Source organism: Anopheles funestus, unplaced genomic scaffold (genome assembly GCF_943734845.2).
Source record: "Anopheles funestus unplaced genomic scaffold, idAnoFuneDA-416_04 scaffold_234_ctg1, whole genome shotgun sequence".
In the NCBI taxonomy this organism is placed as follows: Eukaryota; Metazoa; Arthropoda; class Insecta; order Diptera; family Culicidae; genus Anopheles; species Anopheles funestus.
Genome location: NW_026045305.1, coordinates 4,539 through 30,637, shown reverse-complemented (window position 1 = coordinate 30,637; position 26,099 = coordinate 4,539). Strand labels below are relative to the sequence as shown.

At 24.0% G+C, this 26,099-nt stretch overlaps 1 long non-coding RNA gene across 1 annotated transcript; it reads right to left on the bottom strand.

The window, feature by feature from the left end:
* Positions 1–475: 475 nt before the first annotated feature.
* On the bottom strand, positions 476–2,850 carry LOC125774337 (uncharacterized). Its single transcript, XR_007420812.1, has 3 exons — positions 2,826–2,850; positions 1,630–1,664; positions 476–540 (listed from the first exon to the last, which is right to left on the bottom strand). It is a non-coding gene; the product is annotated as an uncharacterized LOC125774337 (long non-coding RNA).
* Positions 2,851–26,099: the final 23,249 nt, after the last annotated feature.

Below are 26,099 nucleotides of genomic sequence, written 5' to 3'. Positions count from 1 at the left end.
ACCAAAACTAACTTTTTCGAAAAAACCTAACTTATACCAAAACTAACTTATTTTAAAAAACCTAACTTATGCCAAAACTAACTTTTTCGAAAAAACCTAATTTATACCAAAACTAACTTTTTCGAAAAAACCTAACTTATACCAAAACTAACTTTTTTTAAAAAACCTTACTTTTTCGAAAAAACCTAACTTTTTCTTAAAAACCTAACTTATACCAAAACTAACTTTTTCTAAAAAAACCTAACTTATACCAAAACTAACTTTTTCTTAAAAACCTAACTTATACCAAAACTAACTTTTTCGAAAAAACCTAACTTATACCAAAACTAACTTTTTCGAAAAAACCTAACTTATACCAAAACTAACTTTTTCTAAAAAACCTAACTTATACCAAAACTAACTTTTTCGAAAAAACCTAACTTTTTCTTAAAAACCTAACTTATACCAAAACTAACTTTTTCTAAAAAACCTAACTTATACCAAAACTAACTTTTTCTAAAAAACCTAACTTATACCAAAACTAACTTTTTCTAAAAAAACCTAACTTATACCAAAACTAACTTTTTCTAAAAAACATAACTTATACCAAAACTAACTTTTTCTCAAAAACCTAACTTATACCAAAAATAACTTTTTCTTAAAAACCTAACTTATACCAAAACTAACTTTTTCGAAAAAACCTAACTTATACCAAAACTAACTTTTTCTAAAAAACCTAACTTATACCAAAACTAACTTTTTCTAAAAAACCTAACTTATACCAAAACTAACTTTTTCGAAAAAACCTAACTTATACCAAAACTAACTTTTTCTTAAAAACCTAACTTATACCAAAACTAACTTTTTCTTAAAAACCTAACTTTTTCTTAAAAACCTAACTTATACCAAAACTAACTTTTTCGAAAAAACCTAACTTATGCCAAAACTAACTTTTTCGAAAAAACCTAATTTATACCAAAACTAACTTTTTCGAAAAAACCTAACTTATACCAAAACTAACTTTTTCTTAAAAACCTTACTTTTTCGAAAAAACCTAACTTATACCAAAACTAACTTTTTCTAAAAAACCTAACTTATACCAAAACTAACTTTTTCGAAAAAACCTAACTTATACCAAAACTAACTTTTTCTCAAAAACCTAACTTATACCAAAACTAACTTTTTCTAAAAAACCTAACTTATACCAAAACTAACTTTTTCTCAAAAACCTAACTTATACCAAAACTAACTTTTTCGAAAAAACCTAACTTATACCAAAACTAACTTTTTCGAAAAAACCTAACTTATACCAAAACTAACTTTTTCGAAAAAACCTAATTTATACCAAAACTAACTTTTTCGAAAAAACCTAACTTATACCAAAACTAAATTTTTCGAAAAAACCTAACTTATACCAAAACTAACTTTTTCTAAAAAACCTAACTTATACCAAAACTAACTTTTTCGAAAAAACCTAACTTATACCAAAACTAACTTTTTCTAAAAAACCTAACTTATACCAAAACTAACTTTTTCGAAAAATCCTAACTTATACCAAAACTAACTTTTTCGAAAAAACCTAACTTATACCAAAACTAACTTTTTCTAAAAAAAATAACTTATACCAAAACTAACTTTTTCTAAAAAAACCTAACTTATACCAAAACTAACTTTTTCGAAAAAACCTAACTTATACCAAAACTAACTTTTTCTAAAAAACCTTACTTTTACCAAAACTAACTTTTTCGAAAAAACCTAACTTATACCAAAACTAACTTTTTCGAAAAAACCTAACTTATACCAAAACTAACTTTTTCTTAAAAACCTAACTTATACCAAAACTAACTTTTTCGAAAAATCCTAACTTATACCAAAACTAACTTTTTCTAAAAAACCTAACTTATACCAAAACTAACTTTTTCGAAAAAACCTAATTTATACCAAAACTAACTTTTTCGAAAAAACCTAACTTATACCAAAACTAACTTTTTCTAAAAAACCTTACTTTTACCAAAACTAACTTTTTCGAAAAAACCTAACTTATACCAAAACTAACTTTTTCGAAAAAAAATAACTTATACCAAAACTAACTTTTTCTTAAAAACCTAACTTATACCAAAACTAACTTTTTCGAAAAAACCTAACTTTTTCATAAAAACCTAACTTATACCAAAACTAACTTTTTCTTAAAATCCTAACTTATACCAAAACTAACTTTTTCGAAAAAAAATAACTTATACCAAAACTAACTTTTTCTTAAAAACCTAACTTATACCAAAACTAACTTTTTCGAAAAAACCTAACTTATACCAAAACTAACTTTTTCTAAAAAACCTAACTTATACCAAAACTAACTTTTTCTTAAAAACCTAACTTATACCAAAACTAACTTTTTCGAAAAAACCTAACTTATACCAAAACTAACTTTTTCTAAAAAACCTAACTTTTTCTAAAAAACCTAACTTTTACCAAAACTAACTTTTTCTAAAAAACCTAACTTTTTCATAAAAAGATAACTTATACCAAAACTAACTTTTTCTTAAAAACCTAACTTATACCAAAACTAACTTTTTCGAAAAAACCTAACTCATAAAAAAACTAACTTTTTCGAAAAAACCTAACTTATACCAAAACTAACTTTTTCGAAAAAACCTAACTTATACCAAAACTAACTTTTTCTTAAAAACCTAACTTTTACCAAAACTAACTTTTTCGAAAAAACCTAACTTTTTCATAAAAACCTAACTTATACCAAAACTAACTTTTTCTAAAAAACCTAACTTATACCAAAACTAACTTTTTCGAAAAAAAATAACTTATACCAAAACTAACTTTTTCTTAAAAACCTAACTTACACCAAAACTAACTTTTTCGAAAAAACCTAACTTATACCAAAACTAACTTTTTCTAAAAAACCTAACTTATACCAAAACTAACTTTTTCTTAAAAACCTAACTTATACCAAAACTAACTTTTAAGAAAAAACCCAACTTATACCAAAACTAACTTTTTCGAAAAAACCTAACTTATACCAAAACTAACTTTTTCGAAAAAACCTAACTTATACCAAAACTAACTTTTTCGAAAAAACCTAACTCATACCAAAACTAACTTTTTCGAAAAAACCTAACTTATAAAAAAACTAACTTTTTCGAAAAAACCTAACTTATACCAAAACTCACTTTTTCTAAAAAACCTAACTTTTTCTAAAAAACCTAACTTTTACCAAAACTAACTTTTTCTAAAAAACCTAATTTTTTCATAAAAAGATAACTTATACCAAAACTAACTTTTTCTTAAAAACCTAACTTATACCAAAACTAACTTTTTCGAAAAAAAATAACTTATACCAAAACTAACTTTTTCTTAAAAACCTAACTTATACCAAAACTAACTTTTTCGAAAAAACCTAACTTATACCAAAACTAACTTTTTCTAAAAAACCTAACTTATACCAAAACTAACTTTTTCTTAAAAACCTAACTTATACCAAAACTAACTTTTTCTTAAAAACCTAACTTATACCAAAACTAACTTTTAAGAAAAAACCCAACTTATACCAAAACTAACTTTTTCGAAAAAACCTAACTTATACCAAAACTATTTTTTTCGAAAAAACCTAACTTATACCAAAACTAACTTTTTCTTAAAAACCTAACTTATACCAAAACTAACTTTTTCGAAAAAACCTAACTTTTTCATAAAAACCTAACTTATACCAAAACTAACTTTTTCTTAAAAACCTAACTTATACCAAAACTAACTTTTTCGAAAAAAAATAACTTATACCAAAACTAACTTTTTCTTAAAAACCTAACTTATACCAAAACTAACTTTTTCGAAAAAACCTAACTTATACCAAAACTAACTTTTTCTTAAAAACCTAACTTATACCAAAACTAACTTTTTCGAAAAAACCTAACTTATACCAAAACTAACTTTTTCTTAAAAACCTAACTTATACCAAAACTAACTTTTTCGAAAAAACCTAACTTATACCAAAACTAACTTTTTCTTAAAAACCTAACTTATACCAAAACTAACTTTTTCTAAAAAACCCAACTTATACCAAAACTAACTTTTTCGAAAAAACCTAACTTATACCAAAACTAACTTTTTCTAAAAAACCTAACTTATACCAAAACTAACTTTTTCGAAAAAACCTAACTTATACCAAAACTAACTTTTTCGAAAAAACCTAACTTATACCAAAACTAACTTTTTCGAAAAAACCTAACTTATACCAAAACTAACTTTTAAGAAAAAACCCAACTTATACCAAAACTAACTTTTTCGAAAAAACCTAACTTATACCAAAACTAACTTTTTCGAAAAAACCTAACTTATACCAAAACTAACTTTTTCTAAAAAACCTTACTTTTACCAAAACTAACTTTTTCTAAAAAACCTAACTTATACCAAAACTAACTTTTTCTTAAAAACCTAACTTATACCAAAACTAACTTTTTCGAAAAAACCTAACTTTTACCAAAACTAACTTTTTCGAAAAAACCTAACTTTTTCATAAAAACCTAACTTATACCAAAACTAACTTTTTCGAAAAAACCTAACTTTTTCTCAAAAACCTAACATTTACCAAAACTAACTTTTTCTTAAAAACCTAACTTATACCAAAACTAACTTTTTCGAAAAAACCTAACTTATAACAAAAACTAACTTTTTCGAAAAAACCTAACTTATACCAAAACTAACTTTTTCGAAAAAACCTAACTTATACCAAAACTAACTTTTTCGAAAAAACCTAACTTATACCAAAACTAACTTTTTCTTAAAAACCTAACTTATACCAAAACTAACTTTTTCTTAAAAACCTAACTTTTTCTTAAAAACCTAACTTATACCAAAACTAACTTTTTCGAAAAAACCTAACTTATGCCAAAACTAACTTTTTCGAAAAAACCTAATTTATACCAAAACTAACTTTTTCGAAAAAACCTAACTTATACCAAAACTAACTTTTTCTTAAAAACCTTACTTTTTCGAAAAAACCTAACTTATACCAAAACTAACTTTTTCGAAAAAACCTAACTTATACCAAAACTAACTTTTTCTTAAAAACCTAACTTATACCAAAACTAACTTTTTCTTAAAAACCTAACTTTTTCTTAAAAACCTAACTTATACCAAAACTAACTTTTTCGAAAAAACCTAACTTATACCAAAACTAACTTTTTCGAAAAAACCTAACTTTTACCAAAACTAACTTTTTCGAAAAAACCTAACTTTCTCATAACAACCTAACTTATACCAAAACTAACTTTTTCGAAAAAACCTAACTTATACCAAAACTAACTTTTTCTTAAAAACCTAACTTATACCAAAACTAACTTTTTCTTAAAAACCTAACTTATACCAAAACTAACTTTTAAGAAAAAACCCAACTTATACCAAAACTAACTTTTTCGAAAAAACCTAACTTATACCAAAACTAACTTTTTCGAAAAAACCTAACTTATACCAAAACTAACTTTTTCTAAAAAACCTTACTTTTACCAAAACTAACTTTTTCGAAAAAACCTAACTTATACCAAAACTAACTTTTTCGAAAAAACCTAACTTATACCAAAACTAACTTTTTCTTAAAAACCTAACTTATACCAAAACTAACTTTTTCGAAAAAAAATAACTTATACCAAAACTAACTTTTTCTTAAAAACCTAACTTATACCAAAACTAACTTTTTCGAAAAAACCTAACTTATACCAAAACTAACTTTTTCTTAAAAACCTAACTTATACCAAAACTAACTTTTTCGAAAAAACCTAACTTATACCAAAACTAACTTTTTCTTAAAAACCTAACTTATACCAAAACTAACTTTTTCGAAAAAACCTAACTTATACCAAAACTAACTTTTTCTTAAAAACCTAACTTATACCAAAACTAACTTTTAAGAAAAAACCCAACTTATACCAAAACTAACTTTTTCGAAAAAACCTAACTTATACCAAAACTAACTTTTTCGAAAAAACCTAACTTATACCAAAACTAACTTTTTCCAAAAAACCTAACTTATACCAAAACTAACTTTTTCGAAAAAACCTAACTTATACCAAAACTAACTTTTTCTTAAAAACCTAACTTATACCAAAACTAACTTTTAAGAAAAAACCCAACTTATACCAAAACTAACTTTTTCGAAAAAACCTAACTTATACCAAAACTAACTTTTTCGAAAAAACCTAACTTATACCAAAACTAACTTTTTCTAAAAAACCTTACTTTTACCAAAACTAACTTTTTCGAAAAAACCTAACTTATACCAAAACTAACTTTTTCGAAAAAACCTAACTTATACCAAAACTAACTTTTTCTTAAAAACCTAACTTATACCAAAACTAACTTTTTCGAAAAAAAATAACTTATACCAAAACTAACTTTTTCGAAAAAACCTAACTTTTTCATAAAAACCTAACTTATACCAAAACTAACTTTTTCTTAAAAACCTAACTTATACCAAAACTAACTTTTTCGAAAAAAAAATAACTTATACCAAAACTAACTTTTTCTTAAAAACCTAACTTATACCAAAACTAACTTTTTCGAAAAAACCTAACTTATACCAAAACTAACTTTTTCTTAAAAACCTAACTTATACCAAAACTAACTTTTTCGAAAAAACCTAACTTATACCAAAACTAACTTTTTCTTAAAAACCTAACTTATACCAAAACTAACTTTTAAGAAAAAACCCAACTTATACCAAAACTAACTTTTTCGAAAAAACCTAACTTATACCAAAACTAACTTTTTCGAAAAAACCTAACTTATACCAAAACTAACTTTTTCTTAAAAACCTAACTTATACCAAAACTAACTTTTTCGAAAAAACCTAACTTATACCAAAACTAACTTTTTCTTAAAAACCTAACTTAAACCAAAACTAACTTTTTCGAAAAAAAATAACTTATACCAAAACTAACTTTTTCTTAAAAACCTAACTTATACCAAAACTAACTTTTTCGAAAAAAACCTAACTTTTTCATAAAAACCTAACTTATACCAAAACTAACTTTTTCTTAAAAACCTAACTTATACCAAAACTAACTTTTTCGAAAAAAAATAACTTATACCAAAACTAACTTTTTCTTAAAAACCTAACTTATACCAAAACTAACTTTTTCGAAAAAACCTAACTTATACCAAAACTAACTTTTTCGAAAAAACCTAACTTATACCAAAACTAACTTTTTCTTAAAAACCTAACTTATACCAAAACTAACTTTTTCGAAAAAAAATAACTTATACCAAAACTAACTTTTTCTTAAAAACCTAACTTATACCAAAACTAACTTTTTCGAAAAAACCTAACTTTTTCATAAAAACCTAACTTATACCAAAACTAACTTTTTCTTCTTCTTACCAAAACTAACTTTTTCTCAAAAACCTAACTTATACCAAAACTAACTTTTTCGAAAAAACCTAATTTATACCAAAACTAACTTTTTCTTAAAAACCTAACTTATACCAAAACTAACTTTTTCGAAAAAACCTAACTTATACCAAAACTAACTTTTTCTAAAAAACCTTACTTTTTCGAAAAAACCTAACTTATACCAAAACTAACTTTTTCGAAAAAACCTAACTTTTTCATAAAAACCTAACTTATACCAAAACTAACTTTTTCTTAAAAACCTAACTTATACCAAAACTAACTTTTAAGAAAAAACCTAACTTTTTCATAAAAATCTAACTTATACCAAAACTAACTTTTTCGAAAAAACCTAACTTATACCAAAACTAACTTTTTCTTAAAAACCTAACTTATACCAAAACTAACTTTTTCTTAAAAACCTAACTTTTTCATAAAAACCTAACTTATACCAAAACTAACTTTTTCGAAAAAACCTAACTTATACCAAAACTAACTTTTTCTTAAAAACCTAACTTATACCAAAACTAACTTTTTCTTAAAAACCTAACTTATACCAAAACTAACTTTTTAGAAAAAACCTAATTTATACCAAAACTAACTTTTTCGAAAAAACCTAACTTATACCAAAACTAACTTTTTCGAAAAAACCTTACTTATACCAAAACTAACTTTTTCTAAAAAACCTAACTTATACCAAAACTAACTTTTTCTAAAAAACCTAACTTATACCAAAACTAACTTTTTCTTAAAAACCTAACTTTTACCAAAACTAACTTTTTCGAAAAAACCTAACTTTTTCATAAAAACCTAACTTATACCAAAACTAACTTTTTCGAAAAAACCTAACTTATACCAAAACTAACTTTTTCTAAAAAACCTAACTTATACCAAAACTAACTTTTTCGAAAAAACCTTACTTATACCAAAACTAACTTTTTCTTAAAAACCTAACTTATACCAAAACTAACTTTTTCTTAAAAACCTAACTTATACCAAAACTAACTTTTTCGAAAAAACCTAACTTATACCAAAACTAACTTTTTCGAAAAAACCTAACTTATACCAAAACTAACTTTTTCTTAAAAACCTAACTTATACCAAAACTAACTTTTTCTCAAAAAAATAACTTATACCAAAACTAACTTTTTCGAAAAAACCTAACTTATACCAAAACTAACTTTTTCATAAAAACCTAACTTATACCAAAACTAACTTTTTCGAAAAAACCTAACTTTTTCATAAAAACCTAACTTATACCAAAACTAACTTTTTCGAAAAAACCTAACTTATACCAAAACTAACTTTTTCTTAAAAACCTAACTTATACCAAAACTAACTTTTTCTAAAAAAACCTAACTTATACCAAAACTAACTTTTTCGAAAAAACCTAATTTATACCAAAACTAACTTTTTCGAAAAAACCTAACTTATACCAAAACTAACTTTTTCTTAAAAACCTAACTTATACCAAAACTAACTTTTTCGAAAAAACCTAACTTATACCAAAACTAACTTTTTCTAAAAAACCTAACTTATACCAAAACTAACTTTTTCGAAAAAACCTAACTTATACCAAAACTAACTTTTTCGAAAAAACCTAACTTATACCAAAACTAACTTTTTCTCAAAAACCTAACTTATACCAAAACTAACTTTTTTGAAAAAACCTAACTTATACCAAAACTAACTTTTTCTTAAAAACCTAACTTTTTCTTAAAAATCTAACTTTTTCTTAAAAACCTAACTTATACCAAAACTAACTTTTTCGAAAAAACCTAACTTATACCAAAACTAACTTTTTCTTAAAAACCTAACTTATACCAAAACTAACTTTTTCTTAAAAACCTAACTTTTTCTTAAAAACCTAACTTTTTCTTAAAAATCTAACTTTTTCTTAAAAACCTAACTTATACCAAAACTAACTTTTTCGAAAAAACCTAACTTATACCAAAACTAACTTTTTCTTAAAAACCTAACTTATACCAAAACTAACTTTTTCTTAAAAACCTAACTTTTTCTTAAAAATCTAACTTTTTCTTAAAAACCTAACTTATAACAAAACTAACTTTTTCGAAAAAACCTAACTTTTTCGAAAAAACCTAACTTATACCAAAACTAACTTTTTCGAAAAAACCTAACTTATAAAAAAACTAACTTTTTCGAAAAAACCTAACTTATACCAAAACTCACTTTTTCTAAAAAAACTCACTTTTTCTAAAAAACCTAACTTTTACAAAAACTAACTTTTTCTAAAAAACCTAACTTATACCAAAACTAACTTTTTCGAAAAAACCTAACTTATACCAAAACTAACTTTTTCGAAAAAACCTAACTTATACCAAAACTAACTTTTTCGAAAAAACCTAACTTATACCAAAACTAACCTAACCTAACTTATACCAAAACTCACTTTTTCTAAAAAACCTAACTTTTTCTAAAAAACCTTACTTTTACCAAAACTAACTTTTTCGAAAAAACCTAACTTATACCAAAACTAACTTTTTCTTAAAAACCTAACTTATACCAAAACTAACTTTTTCGAAAAAACCTAACTTTTTCTTAAAAACCTAACTTATACCAAAACTAACTTTTTCTCAAAAACCTAACTTGTACCAAAACTAACTTTTTCGAAAAAACCTAACTTATACCAAAACTATTTTTTTTGAAAAAACCTAACTTATACCAAAACTAACTTTTTCGAAAAAACCTAACTTTTTCTAAAAAACCTAACTTTTACCAAAACTAACTTATTATAAAAAACCTAACTTTTTCTCAAAAACCTAACTTATACCAAAACTAACTTTTTCTTAAAAACCTAACTTTTTCTTAAAAATCTAACTTTTTCTTAAAAACCTAACTTATACCAAAACTAACTTTTTCGAAAAAACCTAACTTATACCAAAACTAACTTTTTCTTAAAAACCTAACTCATACCAAAACTAACTTTTTCGAAAAAACCTAACTTTTTCGAAAAAACCTAACTTATACCAAAACTAACTTTTTCTAAAAAACCTAACTTATACCAAAACTAACTTTTTCGAAAAAACCTAACTTTTTCTAAAAAACCTAACTTATACCAAAACTAACTTTTTCTAAAAAACCTAACTTTTTCTTAAAAACCTAACTTATACCAAAACTAACTTTTTCTTAAAAACCTAACTTATACCAAAACTAACTTTTTCGAAAAAACCTAACTTTTTCATAAAAACCTAACTTATACCAAAACTAACTTTTTCGAAAAAACCTAACTTATACCAAAACTAACTTTTTCGAAAAAACCTAACTTATACCAAAACTAACTTTTTCGAAAAAACCTAACTTTTTCTAAAAAACCTAACTTATACGAAAACTAACTTTTTCGAAGAAACCTAACTTATACCAAAACTAACTTTTTCTTAAAAACCTTACTTATACCAAAACTAACTTTTTCGAAAAAACCTAACTTTTTCATAAAAACCTAACTTATACCAAAACTAACTTTTTCGAAAAAACCTAACTTATACCAAAACTAACTTTTTCGAAAAAACCTAACTTATACCAAAACTAACTTTTTCGAAAAAACCTAACTTTTTCTAAAAAACCTAACTTATACCAAAACTAACTTTTTCGAAAAAACCTAACTTATACCAAAACTAACTTTTTCTTAAAAACCTAACTTATACCAAAACTAACTTTTTCGAAAAAACCTAACTTATACCAAAACTAACTTTTTCTAAAAAACCTAACTTTTTCTTAAAAACCTAACTTATACCAAAACTAAGTTTTTCTTAAAAACCTAACTTATACCAAAACTAACTTTTTCGAAAAAACCTAACTTTTTCATAAAAACCTAACTTATACCAAAACTAACTTTTTCGAAAAAACCTAACTTATACCAAAACTAACTTTTTCTTAAAAACCTAACTTATACCAAAACTAACTTTTTCTTAAAAACCTAACTTATACCAAAACTAACTTTTTCGAAAAAACCTTACTTATACCAATACTAACTTTTTCGAAAAAACCTAACTTATACCAAAACTAACTTTTTCGAAAAAACCTAACTTATACCAAAACTAACTTTTTCGAAAAAACCTAACTTATACCAAAACTAACTTTTTCTTAAAAACCTAACTTATACCAAAACTAACTTTTTCGAAAAAACCTTACTTATACCAAAACTAACTTTTTCGAAAAAACCTAACTTATACCAAAACTAACTTTTTCTAAAAAACCTAACTTATACCAAAACTAACTTTTTCTAAAAAACCTAACTTATACCAAAACTAACTTTTTCGAAAAAACCTAACTTATACCAAAACTAACTTTTTCGAAAAAACCTAACTTATACCAAAACTAACTTTTTCGAAAAAACCTAACTTATACCAAAACTAACTTTTTCTAAAAAACCTAACTTATACCAAAACTAACTTTTTCTCAAAAACCTAACTTATACCAAAACTAACTTTTTCTTAAAAACCTAACTTATACCAAAACTAACTTTTTCGAAAAAACCTAACTTTTTCATAAAAACCTAACTTATACCAAAACTAACTTTTTCTAAAAAACCTAACTTATACCAAAACTAACTTTTTCTCAAAAACCTAACTTATACCAAAACTAACTTTTTCTTAAAAACCTAACTTATACCAAAACTAACTTTTTCATAAAAACCTAACTTATACCAAAACTAACTTTTTCTTAAAAACCTAACTTATACCAAAACTAACTTTTTCATAAAAACCTAACTTATACCAAAACTAACTTTTTCGAAAAAACCTAACTTATACCAAAACTAACTTTTTCGAAAAAACCTAACTTATACCAAAACTAACTTTTTCGAAAAAACCTAACTTTTTCGAAAAAACCTAACTTATACCAAAACTAACTTTTTCGAAAAAACCTAACTTATAAAAAAACTAACTTTTTCGAAAAAACCTAACTTATACCAAAACTCACTTTTTCTAAAAAAACTCACTTTTTCTAAAAAACCTAACTTTTACCAAAACTAACTTTTTCTAAAAAACCTAACTTATACCAAAACTAACTTTTTCGAAAAAACCTAACTTATACCAAAACTAACTTTTTCGAAAAAACCTAACTTATACCAAAACTAACCTAACCTAACTTATACCAAAACTCACTTTTTCTAAAAAACCTAACTTTTTCTAAAAAACCTTACTTTTACCAAAACTAACTTTTTCGAAAAAACCTAACTTATACCAAAACTAACTTTTTCTTAAAAACCTAACTTATACCAAAACTAACTTTTTCGAAAAAACCTAACTTTTTCTTAAAAACCTAACTTATACCAAAACTAACTTTTTCTCAAAAACCTAACTTGTACCAAAACTAACTTTTTCGAAAAAACCTAACTTATACCAAAACTATTTTTTTTGAAAAAACCTAACTTATACCAAAACTAACTTTTTCGAAAAAACCTAACTTTTTCTAAAAAACCTAACTTTTACCAAAACTAACTTATTATAAAAAACCTAACTTTTTCTCAAAAACCTAACTTATACCAAAACTAACTTTTTCTTAAAAACCTAACTTTTTCTTAAAAATCTAACTTTTTCTTAAAAACCTAACTTATACCAAAACTAACTTTTTCGAAAAAACCTAACTTATACCAAAACTAACTTTTTCTTAAAAACCTAACTCATACCAAAACTAACTTTTTCGAAAAAACCTAACTTTTTCGAAAAAACCTAACTTATACCAAAACTAACTTTTTCTAAAAAACCTAACTTATACCAAAACTAACTTTTTCGAAAAAACCTAACTTTTTCTAAAAAACCTTACTTATACCAAAACTAACTTTTTCTAAAAAACCTAACTTTTTCTTAAAAACCTAGCTTATACCAAAACTAACTTTTTCTTAAAAACCTAACTTATACCAAAACTAACTTTTTCGAAAAAACCTAACTTTTTCATAAAAACCTAACTTATACCAAAACTAACTTTTTCGAAGAAACCTAACTTATACCAAAACTAACTTTTTCTTAAAAACCTAACTTATACCAAAACTAACTTTTTCGAAAAAACCTAACTTTTTCATAAAAACCTAACTTATACCAAAACTAACTTTTTCGAAAAAACCTAACTTATACCAAAACTAACTTTTTCGAAAAAACCTAACTTATACCAAAACTAACTTTTTCGAAAAAACCTAACTTTTTCTAAAAAACCTAACTTATACCAAAACTAACTTTTTCGAAAAAACCTAACTTATACCAAAACTAACTTTTTCTTAAAAACCTAACTTATACCAAAACTAACTTTTTCGAAAAAACCTAACTTATACCAAAACTAACTTTTTCTAAAAAACCTAACTTTTTCTTAAAAACCTAACTTATACCAAAACTAAGTTTTTCTTAAAAACCTAACTTATACCAAAACTAACTTTTTCGAAAAAACCTAACTTTTTCATAAAAACCTAACTTATACCAAAACTAACTTTTTCGAAAAAACCTAACTTATACCAAAACTAACTTTTTCTTAAAAACCTAACTTATACCAAAACTAACTTTTTCTTAAAAACCTAACTTATACCAAAACTAACTTTTTCGAAAAAACCTTACTTATACCAATACTAACTTTTTCGAAAAAACCTAACTTATACCAAAACTAACTTTTTCGAAAAAACCTAACTTATACCAAAACTAACTTTTTCGAAAAAACCTAACTTATACCAAAACTAACTTTTTCTTAAAAACCTAACTTATACCAAAACTAACTTTTTCGAAAAAACCTTACTTATACCAAAACTAACTTTTTCGAAAAAACCTAACTTATACCAAAACTAACTTTTTCTAAAAAACCTAACTTATACCAAAACTAACTTTTTCTAAAAAACCTAACTTATACCAAAACTAACTTTTTCGAAAAAACCTAACTTATACCAAAACTAACTTTTTCGAAAAAACCTAACTTATACCAAAACTAACTTTTTCGAAAAAACCTAACTTATACCAAAACTAACTTTTTCTAAAAAACCTAACTTATACCAAAACTAACTTTTTCTCAAAAACCTAACTTATACCAAAACTAACTTTTTCTTAACAACCTAACTTATACCAAAACTAACTTTTTCGAAAAAACCTAACTTTTTCATAAAAACCTAACTTATACCAAAACTAACTTTTTCTAAAAAACCTAACTTATACCAAAACTAACTTTTTCTCAAAAACCTAACTTATACCAAAACTAACTTTTTCTTAAAAACCTAACTTATACCAAAACTAACTTTTTCATAAAAACCTAACTTATACCAAAACTAACTTTTTCTTAAAAACCTAACTTATACCAAAACTAACTTTTTCATAAAAACCTAACTTATACCAAAACTAACTTTTTCGAAAAAACCTAACTTATACCAAAACTAACTTTTTCGAAAAAACCTAACTTATACCAAAACTAACTTTTTCTTAAAAACCTAACTTATACCAAAACTAACTTTTTCATAAAAACCTAACTTATACCAAAACTAACTTTTTCGAAAAAACCTAACTTTTTCATAAAAACCTAACTTATACCAAAACTAACTTTTTCTAAAAAACCTAACTTATACCAAAACTAACTTTTTCTAAAAAACCTAACTTATACCAAAACTAACTTTTTCTTAAAAACCTAACTTATACCAAAACTAACTTTTTCGAAAAAACCTAACTTTTTCATAAAAACCTAACTTATACCAAAACTAACTTTTTCGAAAAAACCTAACTTATACCAAAACTAACTTTTTCTTAAAAACCTAACTTATACCAAAACTAACTTTTTCTAAAAAAACCTAACTTATAAAAAAACTAACTTTTTCGAAAAAACCTAATTTATACCAAAACTAACTTTTTCGAAAAAACCTAACTTATACCAAAACTAACTTTTTCGAAAAAACCTAACTTATACCAAAACTAACTTTTTCTAAAAAACCTAACTTATACCAAAACTAACTTTTTCGAAAAAACCTAACTTATAACAAAACTAACTTTTTCTTAAAAACCTAACTTATAATAAAACTAACTTTTTCGAAAAAACATAACTTATACCAAAACTAACTTTTTCTAAAAAACCTTACTTTTTCGAAAAAACCTAACTTTTACCAAAACTAACTTTTTCGAAAAAACCTAACTTTTTCATAAAAACCTAACTTATACCAAAACTAACTTTTTCGAAAAAACCTAACTTATACCAAAACTAACTTTTTCGAAAATACCTAACTTTTTCTTAAAAACCTAACTTATACCAAAACTAACTTTTTCTCAAAAACCTAACTTATACCAAAACTAACTTTTTCGAAAAAACCTAACTTTTACCAAAACTAACTTATTCTAAAAAACCTAATTTATACCAAAACTAACTTTTTCGAAAAAACCTAACTTATACCAAAACTAACTTTTTCTAAAAAACCTTACTTTTACCAAAACTAACTTTTTCGAAAAAACCTAACTTATACCAAAACTAACTTTTTCTTAAAAACCTAATTTATACCAAAACTAACTTTTTCGAAAAAACCTAACTTTTTCTTAAAAACCTAACTTATACCAAAACTAACTTTTTCTCAAAAACCTAACTTGTACCAAAACTAACTTTTTCGAAAAAACCTAACTTATACCAAAACTAACTTTTTTGAAAAAACCTAACTTATACCAAAACTAACTTTTTCGAAAAAACCTAACTTTTTCTAAAAAACCTAACTTTTACCAAAACTAACTTATTATAAAAAACCTAACTTTTCCTCAAAAACCTAACTTATACCAAAACTAACTTTTTCTTAAAAACCTAACTTTTTCTTAAAAATCTAACTTTTTCTTAAAAACCTAACTTATACCAAAACTAACTTTTTCGAAAAAACCTAACTTATACCAAAACTAACTTTTTCTTAAAAACCTAACTTATACCAAAACTAACTTTTTCGAAAAAACCTAACTTTTTCGAAAAAACCTAACTTATACCAAAACTAACTTTTTCTAAAAAACCTAACTTATACCAAAACTAACTTTTTCTTAAAAACCTAACTTATACCAAAACTAACTTTTTCGAAAAAACCTAACTTATACCAAAACTAACTTTTTCGAAAAAACCTAACTTTTTCTAAAAAACCTAACTTATACCAAAACTAACTTTTTCGAAAAAACCTAACTTATACCAAAACTAACTTTTTCTTAAAAACCTAACTTATACCAAAACTAACTTTTTCGAAAAAACCTAACTTATACCAAAACTAACTTTTTCGAAAAAACCTAACTTATACCAAAACTAACTTTTTCGAAAAAACCTAACTTATACCAAAACTAACTTTTTCTTAAAAACCTAACTTATACCAAAACTAACTTTTTCGAAAAAACCTAATTTTTTCTAAAAAACCTAACTTATACCAAAACTAACTTATTCGAAAAAACCTAACTTTTACCAAAAAACCTAACTTTTTCTAAAAAACCTAACTTATACCAAAACTAACTTTTTCTAAAAAACCTAACTTATACCAAAACTAACTTTTTCTTAAAATCCTAACTTATACCAAAACTAACTTTTTCTAAAAAACCTAACTTATACCAAAACTAACTTTTTCGAAAAAACCTAACTTATACCAAAACTAACTTTTTCGAAAAAACCTAACTTTTACCAAAAAACCTAACTTTTTCTAAAAAACCTAACTTATACCAAAACTAACTTTTTCTAAAAAACCTAACTTATACCAAAACTGACTTTTTCGAAAAAACCTAACTTTTTCGAAAAAACCTAACTTTTACCAAAACTTACTTTTTCGAAAAAACCTAACTTATACCAAAACTAACTTTTTCGAAAAAACCTAACTTTTACCAAAACTAACTTTTTCGAAAAAACCTAACTTATACCAAAACTAACTTTTTCTAAAAAACCTAACTTATACCAAAACTAACTTTTTCGAAAAAACCTAACTCATACCAAAACTAACTTTTTCGAAAAAACCTAACTTATAAAAAAACTAACTTTTTCGAAAAAACCTAACTTATACCAAAACTCACTTTTTCTAAAAAACCTAACTTATACCAAAACTAACTTTTTCTAAAAAACCTTACTTATACCAAAACTAACTTTTTCGAAAAAACCTAACTTATACCAAAACTAACTTTTTCGAAAAAACCTAACTTTTTCTAAAAAACCTAACTTTTTCGAAAAAACCTAACTTATACCAAAACTAACTTTTTCTTAAAAACCTAACTTTTTCGAAAAAACCTAACTTTTTCGAAAAAACCTAACTTTTACCAAAACTAACTTTTTCGAAAAAACCTAACTTATAAAAAAACTAACTTTTTCGAAAAAACCTAACTTATATCAAAACTAACTTTTTCTAAAAAACCTTACTTTTTCGAAAAAACCTAACTTTTACCAAAACTAACTTTTTCTAAAAAACCTAACTTATACCAAAATTTACTTTTTCTTAAAAACCTAACTTATACCAAAACTAACTTTTTCGAAAAAACCTAACTTATACCAAAACTAACTTTTTCTTAAAAACCTAACTTATACCCAAACTAACTTTTTCGAAAAAACCTAACTTATACCAGAACTAACTTTTTCTAAAAAACCTTACTTTTTCGAAAAAACCTAACTTTTACCAAAACTAACTTTTTCGAAAAAACCTAACTTTTTCATAAAAACCTAACTTATACCAAAACTAACTTTTTCTTAAAAACCTAACTTTTACCAAAACTAACTTTTTCGAAAAAACCTAACTTTTTCATAAAAACCTAACTTATACCAAAACTAACTTTTTCTAAAAAACCTAACTTATACCAAAACTAACTTTTTCTAAAAAACCTAACTTATACCAAAACTAACTTTTAAGAAAAAACCTAACTTATACCAATACTAACTTTTTCGAAAAAACCTAACTTATACCAAAACTAACTTTTTCGAAAAAACCTAACTTATACCAAAACTAACTTTTTCTAAAAAACCTAACTTATACCAAAACTAACTTTTTCTTAAAAACCTAACTTATACCAAAACTAACTTTTTCGAAAAAACCTAACTTATACCAAAACTAACTTTTTCGAAAAAACCTAACTTTTTCTAAAAAACCTAACTTATACCAAAACTAACTTTTTCGAAAAAACCTAACTTATACCAAAACTAACTTTTTCTTAAAAACCTAACTTATACCAAAACTAACTTTTTCGAAAAAACCTAACTTATACCAAAACTAACTTTTTCTAAAAAACCTAACTTTTTCGAAAAAACCTAACTTATACCAAAACTAACTTTTTCGAAAAAACCTAACTTATACCAAAACTAACTTTTTCTTAAAAACCTAACTTATACCAAAACTAACTTTTACGAAAAAACCTTACTTTTTCGAAAAAACCTAACTTTTACCAAAACTAACTTTTTCGAAAAAACCTAACTTTTTCATAAAAACCTAACTTATACCAAAACTAACTTTTTCGAAAAAACCTAACTTTTTCTCAAAAACCTAACTTTTACCAAAACTAACTTTTTCTAAAAAACCTTACTTATACCAAAACTAACTTTTTCGAAAAAACCTAACTTATACCAAAACTAACTTTTTCGAAAAAACCTAACTTTTTTAAAAAACCTAACTTTTTCTCAAAAACCTAACTTATACCAAAATTAACTTTTTCTTAAAAACCTAACTTTTTCTAGAAAACCTAACTTTTTCGAAAAAACCTAACTTTTACCAAAACTAACTTTTTCGAAAAAACCTAACTTATAAAAAAACTAACTTTTTCGAAAAAACCTAACTTATATCAAAACTAACTTTTTCTTAAAAACCTTACTTTTTCGAAAAAACCTAACTTTTACCAAAACTAACTTTTTCTAAAAAACCTAACTTATACCAAAATTTACTTTTTCTTAAAAACCTAACTTATACCAAAACTAACTTTTTCGAAAAAACCTAACTTATACCAAAACTAACTTTTTCTAAAAAACCTAACTTATACCCAAACTAACTTTTTCGAAAAAACCTAACTTATACCAGAACTAACTTTTTCTAAAAAACCTTACTTTTTCGAAAAAACCTAACTTTTACCAAAACTAACTTTTTCGAAAAAACCTAACTTTTTCATAAAAACCTAACTTATACCAAAACTAACTTTTTCTTAAAAACCTAACTTTTACCAAAACTAACTTTTTCGAAAAAACCTAACTTTTTCATAAAAACCTAACTTATACCAAAACTAACTTTTTCTAAAAAACCTAACTTATACCAAAACTAACTTTTTCTAAAAAACCTAACTTATACCAAAACTAACTTTTAAGAAAAAACCTAACTTATACCAATACTAACTTTTTCGAAAAAACCTAACTTATACCAAAACTAACTTTTTCGAAAAAACTTAACTCATAAAAAAACTAACTTTTTCGAAAAAACCTAACTTATAAAAAAACTAACTTTTTCGAAAAAACCTAACTTATACCAAAACTCACTTTTTCTAAAAAACCTAACTTATACCAAAACTAACTTTTTCGAAAAAACCTAACTTATACCAAAACTAACTTTTTCGAAAAAAACCTAACTTATACCAAAACTAACTTTTTCTAAAAAACCTTACTTTTTCTCAAAAACCTAACTTATACCAAAACTAACTTTTTCTTAAAAACCTAACTTTTTCTAAAAAACCTAACTTATACCAAAACTAACTTTTTCGAAAAACCCTAACTCATACCAAAACTAACTTTTTCGAAAAAACCTATCTTATAAAAAAACTAACTTTTTCGAAAAAACCTAACTTATACCAATACTAACTTTTTCGAAAAAACCTAACTTATACCAAAACTAACTTTTTCGAAAAAACCTAACTCATAAAAAAACTAACTTTTTCGAAAAAACCTAACTTATAAAAAAACTAACATTTTCGAAAAAACCTAACTTATACCAAAACTCACTTTTTCTAAAAAACCTAACTTATACCAAAACTAACTTTTTCGAAAAAACCTAACTTATACCAAAACTAACTTTTTCGAAAAAACCTAACTTATACCAAAACTAACTTATTCTAAAAAACCTAGCTTTTTTTCAAAAACCTAACTTATACCAAAATTAACTTTTTCTTAAAAACCTAACTTTTTCTAAAAAACCTAACTTATACCAAAACTAACTTTTTCGAAAAAACCTAACTTTTACCAAAACTAACTTTTTCGAAAAAACCTAACTTATAAAAAAACTAACTTTTTCGAAAAAACCTAACTTATACCAAAACTCACTTTTTCTAAAAAACCTAACTTATAACAAAACTAACTTTTTCGAAAAAACCTAACTTATACCAAAACTAACTTTTTCGAAAAAACCTAACTTTTACCAAAACTAACTTATTCTCAAAAACCTAGCTTTTTCTCAAAAACCTAACTTATACCAAAATTAACTTTTTCTTAAAAACCTAACTTTTTCTAAAAAACCTAACTTATACCAAAACTAACTTTTTCGAAAAAACCTAACTTATACCAAAACTAACTTTTTCATAAAAACCTAACTTATACCAAAACTAACTTTTTCTAAAAAACCTTACTTTTTCGAAAAAACCTAACTTTAACCAAAACTAACTTTTTCGAAAAAACCTAACTTTTTCATAAAAACCTAACTTATACCAAAACTAACTTTTTCGAAAAAACCTAACTTATACCAAAACTAACTTTTTCGAAAAAACCTAACTTATACCAAAACTAACTTTTTCGAAAAAACCTAACTTTTTCATAAAAACCTAACTTATACCAAAACTAACTTTTTCTAAAAAACCTAACTTATACCAAAACTAACTTTTTCGAAAAAACCTAACTTATACCAAAACTAACTTTTTCGAAAAAACCTAACTTATACCAAAACTAACTTTTTCGAGAAAACCTAACTTATACCAAAACTAACTTTTTCATAAAAACCTAACTTATACCAAAACTAACTTTTTCGAAAAAACCTAACTTTTTCATAAAAACCTAACTTATATAAAAACTAACTTTTTCGAAAAAACCTAACTTATACCAAAACTAACTTTTTCTAAAAAAACCTAACTTATACCAAAACTAACTTTTTCGAAAAAACCTAATTTATACCAAAACTAACTTTTTCGAAAAAACCTAACTTATACCAAAACTAACTTTTTCTTAAAAACCTAACTTATACCAAAACTAACTTTTTCGAGAAAACCTAACTTATACCAAAACTAACTTTTTCATAAAAACCTAACTTATACCAAAACTAACTTTTTCGAAAAAACCTAACTTTTTCATAAAAACCTAACTTATACCAAAACTAACTTTTTCGAAAAAACCTAACTTATACCAAAACTAACTTTTTCTTAAAAACCTAACTTATACCAAAACTAACTTTTTCTAAAAAAACCTAACTTATACCAAAACTAACTTTTTCGAAAAAACCTAATTTATACCAAAACTAACTTTTTCGAAAAAACCTAACTTATACCAAAACTAACTTTTTCGAGAAAACCTAACTTATACCAAAACTAACTTTTTCGAAAAAACCTAACTTATACCAAAACTAACTTTTTCTTAAAAACCTAACTTATACCAAAACTAACTTTTTCTTAAAAACCTAACTTTTTCTTAAAAACCTAACTTATACCAAAACTAACTTTTTCGAAAAAACCTAACTTATACCAAAACTAACTTTTTCGAAAAAACCTAACTTATACCAAAACTAACTTTTTCTCAAAAACCTAACTTATACCAAAACTAACTTTTTCGAAAAAACCTAACTTATACCAAAACTAACTTTTTCGAAAAAACCTAACTTTTTCTCAAAAACCTAACTTATACCAAAACTAACTTTTTCGAAAAAACCTAATTTATACCAAAACTAACTTTTTCGAAAAAACCTAACTTATACCAAAACTAACTTTTTCTTAAAAACCTTACTTTTTCGAAAAAACCTAACTTATACCAAAACTAACTTTTTCTAAAAAACCTAACTTATACCAAAACTAACTTTTTCTCAAAAACCTAACTTATACCAAAACTAACTTTTTCGAAAAAACTTAACTTATACCAAAACTAACTTTTTCTTAAAAACCTAACTTATACCAAAACTAACTTTTTCGAAAAAACCTAACTTATACCAAAACTAACTTTTTCGAAAAAACCTAACTTATACCAAAACTAACTTTTTCTAAAAAACCTTACTTTTTCGAAAAAACCTAACTTTTACCAAAACTAACTTTTTCGAAAAAACCTAACTTTTTCATAAAAACCTAACTTATACCAAAACTAACTTTTTCTTAAAAACCTAACTTATACCAAAACTAACTTTTTCGAAAAAACCTAACTTTTTCATAAAAACCTAACTTATACCAAAACTAACTTTTTCGAAAAAACCTAACTTATACCAAAACTAACTTTTTCGAAAAAACCTAACTTATACCAAAACTAACTTTTTCGAAAAAACCTAACTTATACCAAAACTAACTTTTTCGAAAAAACCTAACTTATACCAAAACTAACTTTTTCTAAAAAACCTAACTTATACCAAAACTAACTTTTTCGAAAAAACCTAACTTTTTCTAAAAAACCTAACTTATACCAAAACTAACTTTTTCTTAAAAACCTAACTTTTTCTTAAAAACCTAACTTATACCAAAACTAACTTTTTCGAAAAAACCTAACTTATACCAAAACTAACTTTTTCGAAAAAACCTAATTTATACCAAAACTAACTTTTTCGAAAAAACCTAATTTATACCAAAACTAACTTTTTCGAAAAAACCTAACTTTTACCAAAACTAACTTATTCTAAAAAACCTAACTTTTTCTTAAAAACCTAACTTATACCAAAACTAACTTTTTCTTAAAAACCTAACTTTTTCGAAAAAACCTAACTTTTTCGAAAAAACCTAACTTTTACCAAAACTAACTTTTTCGAAAAAACCTAACTTATAAAAAAACTAACTTTTTCGAAAAAACCTAACTTATACCAAAACTCACTTTTTCTAAAAAACCTAACTTTTTCTAAAAAACCTAACTTTTACCAAAACTAACTTTTTCTAAAAAACCTAACTTATACCAAAACTAACTTTTTCTAAAAAACCTAACTTATACCAAAACTAACTTTTTCGAAAAAACCTAACTTTTTCATAAAAACCTAACTTATACCAAAACTAACTTTTTCGAAAAAACCTAACTTTTTCTTAAAAATCTAACTTTTTCTTAAAAACCTAACTTATACCAAAACTAACTTTTTCGAAAAAACCTAACTTATACCAAAACTAACTTTTTCTTAAAAACCTAACTTTTACCAAAACTAACTTTTTCGAAAAAACCTAACTTATACCAAAACTAACTTTTTCGAAAAAACCTAACTTATACCAAAACTAACTTTTTCTAAAAAACCTAACTTATACCAAAACTAACTTTTTCGAAAAAACCTAACTTTTTCTAAAAAACCTAACTTTTACCAAAACTAACTTTTTCGAAAAAACCTAACTTATACCAAAACTAACTTTTTCTTAAAAACCTAACTTTTTCTTAAAAACCTAACTTATACCAAAACTAACTTTTTCGAAAAAACCTAACTTATACCAAAACTAACTTTTTCGAAAAAACCTAATTTATACCAAAACTAACTTTTTCGAAAAAACCTAATTTATACCAAAACTAACTTTTTCGAAAAAACCTAACTTTTACCAAAACTAACTTATTCTAAAAAACCTAACTTTTTCTTAAAAACCTAACTTATACCAAAACTAACTTTTTCTTAAAAACCTAACTTTTTCGAAAAAACCTAACTTTTTCGAAAAAACCTAACTTTTACCAAAACTAACTTTTTCGAAAAAACCTAACTTATAAAAAAACTAACTTTTTCGAAAAAACCTAACTTATACCAAAACTCACTTTTTCTAAAAAACCTAACTTTTTCTAAAAAACCTAACTTTTACCAAAACTAACTTTTTCTAAAAAACCTAACTTATACCAAAACTAACTTTTTCTAAAAAACCTAACTTATACCAAAACTAACTTTTTCGAAAAAACCTAACTTTTTCATAAAAACCTAACTTATACCAAAACTAACTTTTTCTTAAAAACCTAACTTTTACCAAAACTAACTTTTTCGAAAAAACCTAACTTTTTCGAAAAAACCTAACTTATACCAAAACTAACTTTTTCTTAAAAACCTAACTTTTTCTTAAAAACCTAACTTTTTCTTAAAAATCTAACTTTTTCTTAAAAACCTAACTTATACCAAAACTAACTTTTTCGAAAAAACCTAACTTATACCAAAACTAACTTTTTCTTAAAAACCTAACTTATACCAAAACTAACATTTTCTTAAAAACCTAACTTTTTCGAAAAAACCTAACTTTTTCGAAAAAACCTAACTTTTTCGAAAAAACCTAACTTTTACCAAAACTAACTTTTTCGAAAAAACCTAACTTATACCAAAACTAACTTTTTCTAAAAAACCTAACTTTTTCTAAAAAACCTAACTTTTACCAAAACTAACTTTTTCTAAAAAACCTAACTTATACCAAAACTAACTTTTTCTAAAAAACCTAACTTATACCAAAACTAACTTTTTCGAAAAAACTTAACTTATACCAAAACTAACTTTTTCGAAAAAACCTAACTTATACCAAAACTAACTTTTTCGAAAAAAACCTAACTTTTTCTTAAAAACCTAACTTATACCAAAACTTACTTTTTCTCAAAAACTTAACTTATACCAAAATTAACTTTTTCGAAAAAACCTAACTTTTACCAAAACTAACTTATTCTAAAAAACCTAACTTTTTCTCAAAAACCTAACTTATACCAAAATTAACTTTTTCTTAAAAACCTAACTTTTTCTTAAAAACCTAACTTATACCAAAACTAACTTTTTCGAAAAAACCTAACTTATACCAAAACTAACTTTTTCGAAAAAACCTAATTTATACCAAAACTAACTTTTTCGAAAAAACCTAACTTATACCAAAACTAACTTTTTCTTAAAAACCTAACTTTTTCGAAAAAACCTAACATATACCAAAACTAACTTTTTCTAAAAAACCTAACTTTTTCATAAAAACCTAACTTATACCAAAACTAACTTTTTCGAAAAAACCTAACTTATATTAAAACTAACTTTTTCTCAAAAACCTAACTTATACCAAAACTAACTTTTTCGAAAAAACCTAACTTATAACAAAACTAACTTTTTCGAAAAAACCTAACTTATACCAAAACTAACTTTTTCGAAAAAACCTAACTTATACCAAAACTAACTTTTTCTTAAAAACCTAACTTTTTCGAAAAAACCTAACTTATACCAAAACTAACTTTTTCTAAAAAACCTAACTTTTTCATAAAAACCTAACTTATACCAAACTAACTTTTTCGAAAAAACCTAACTTATATTAAAACTAACTTTTTCTCAAAAACCTAACTTATACCAAAACTAACTTTTTCGAAAAAACCTAACTTATACCAAAACTAACTTTTTCGAAAAAACCTAACTTATACCAAAACTAACTTTTTCGAAAAAACCTAACTTTTTCATAAAAACCTAACTTATACCAAAACTAACTTTTTCATAAAAACCTAACTTATACCAAAACTAACTTTTTCGAAAAAACCTAACTTATACCAAAACTAACTTTTTCTAAAAAACCTAACTTTTTCTAAAAAACCTAACTTTTACCAAAACTAACTTTTTCTAAAAAACCTAACTTATACCAAAACTAACTTTTTCGAAAAAACCTAATTTATACCAAAACTAACTTTTTCGAAAAAACCTAACTTATACCAAAACTAACTT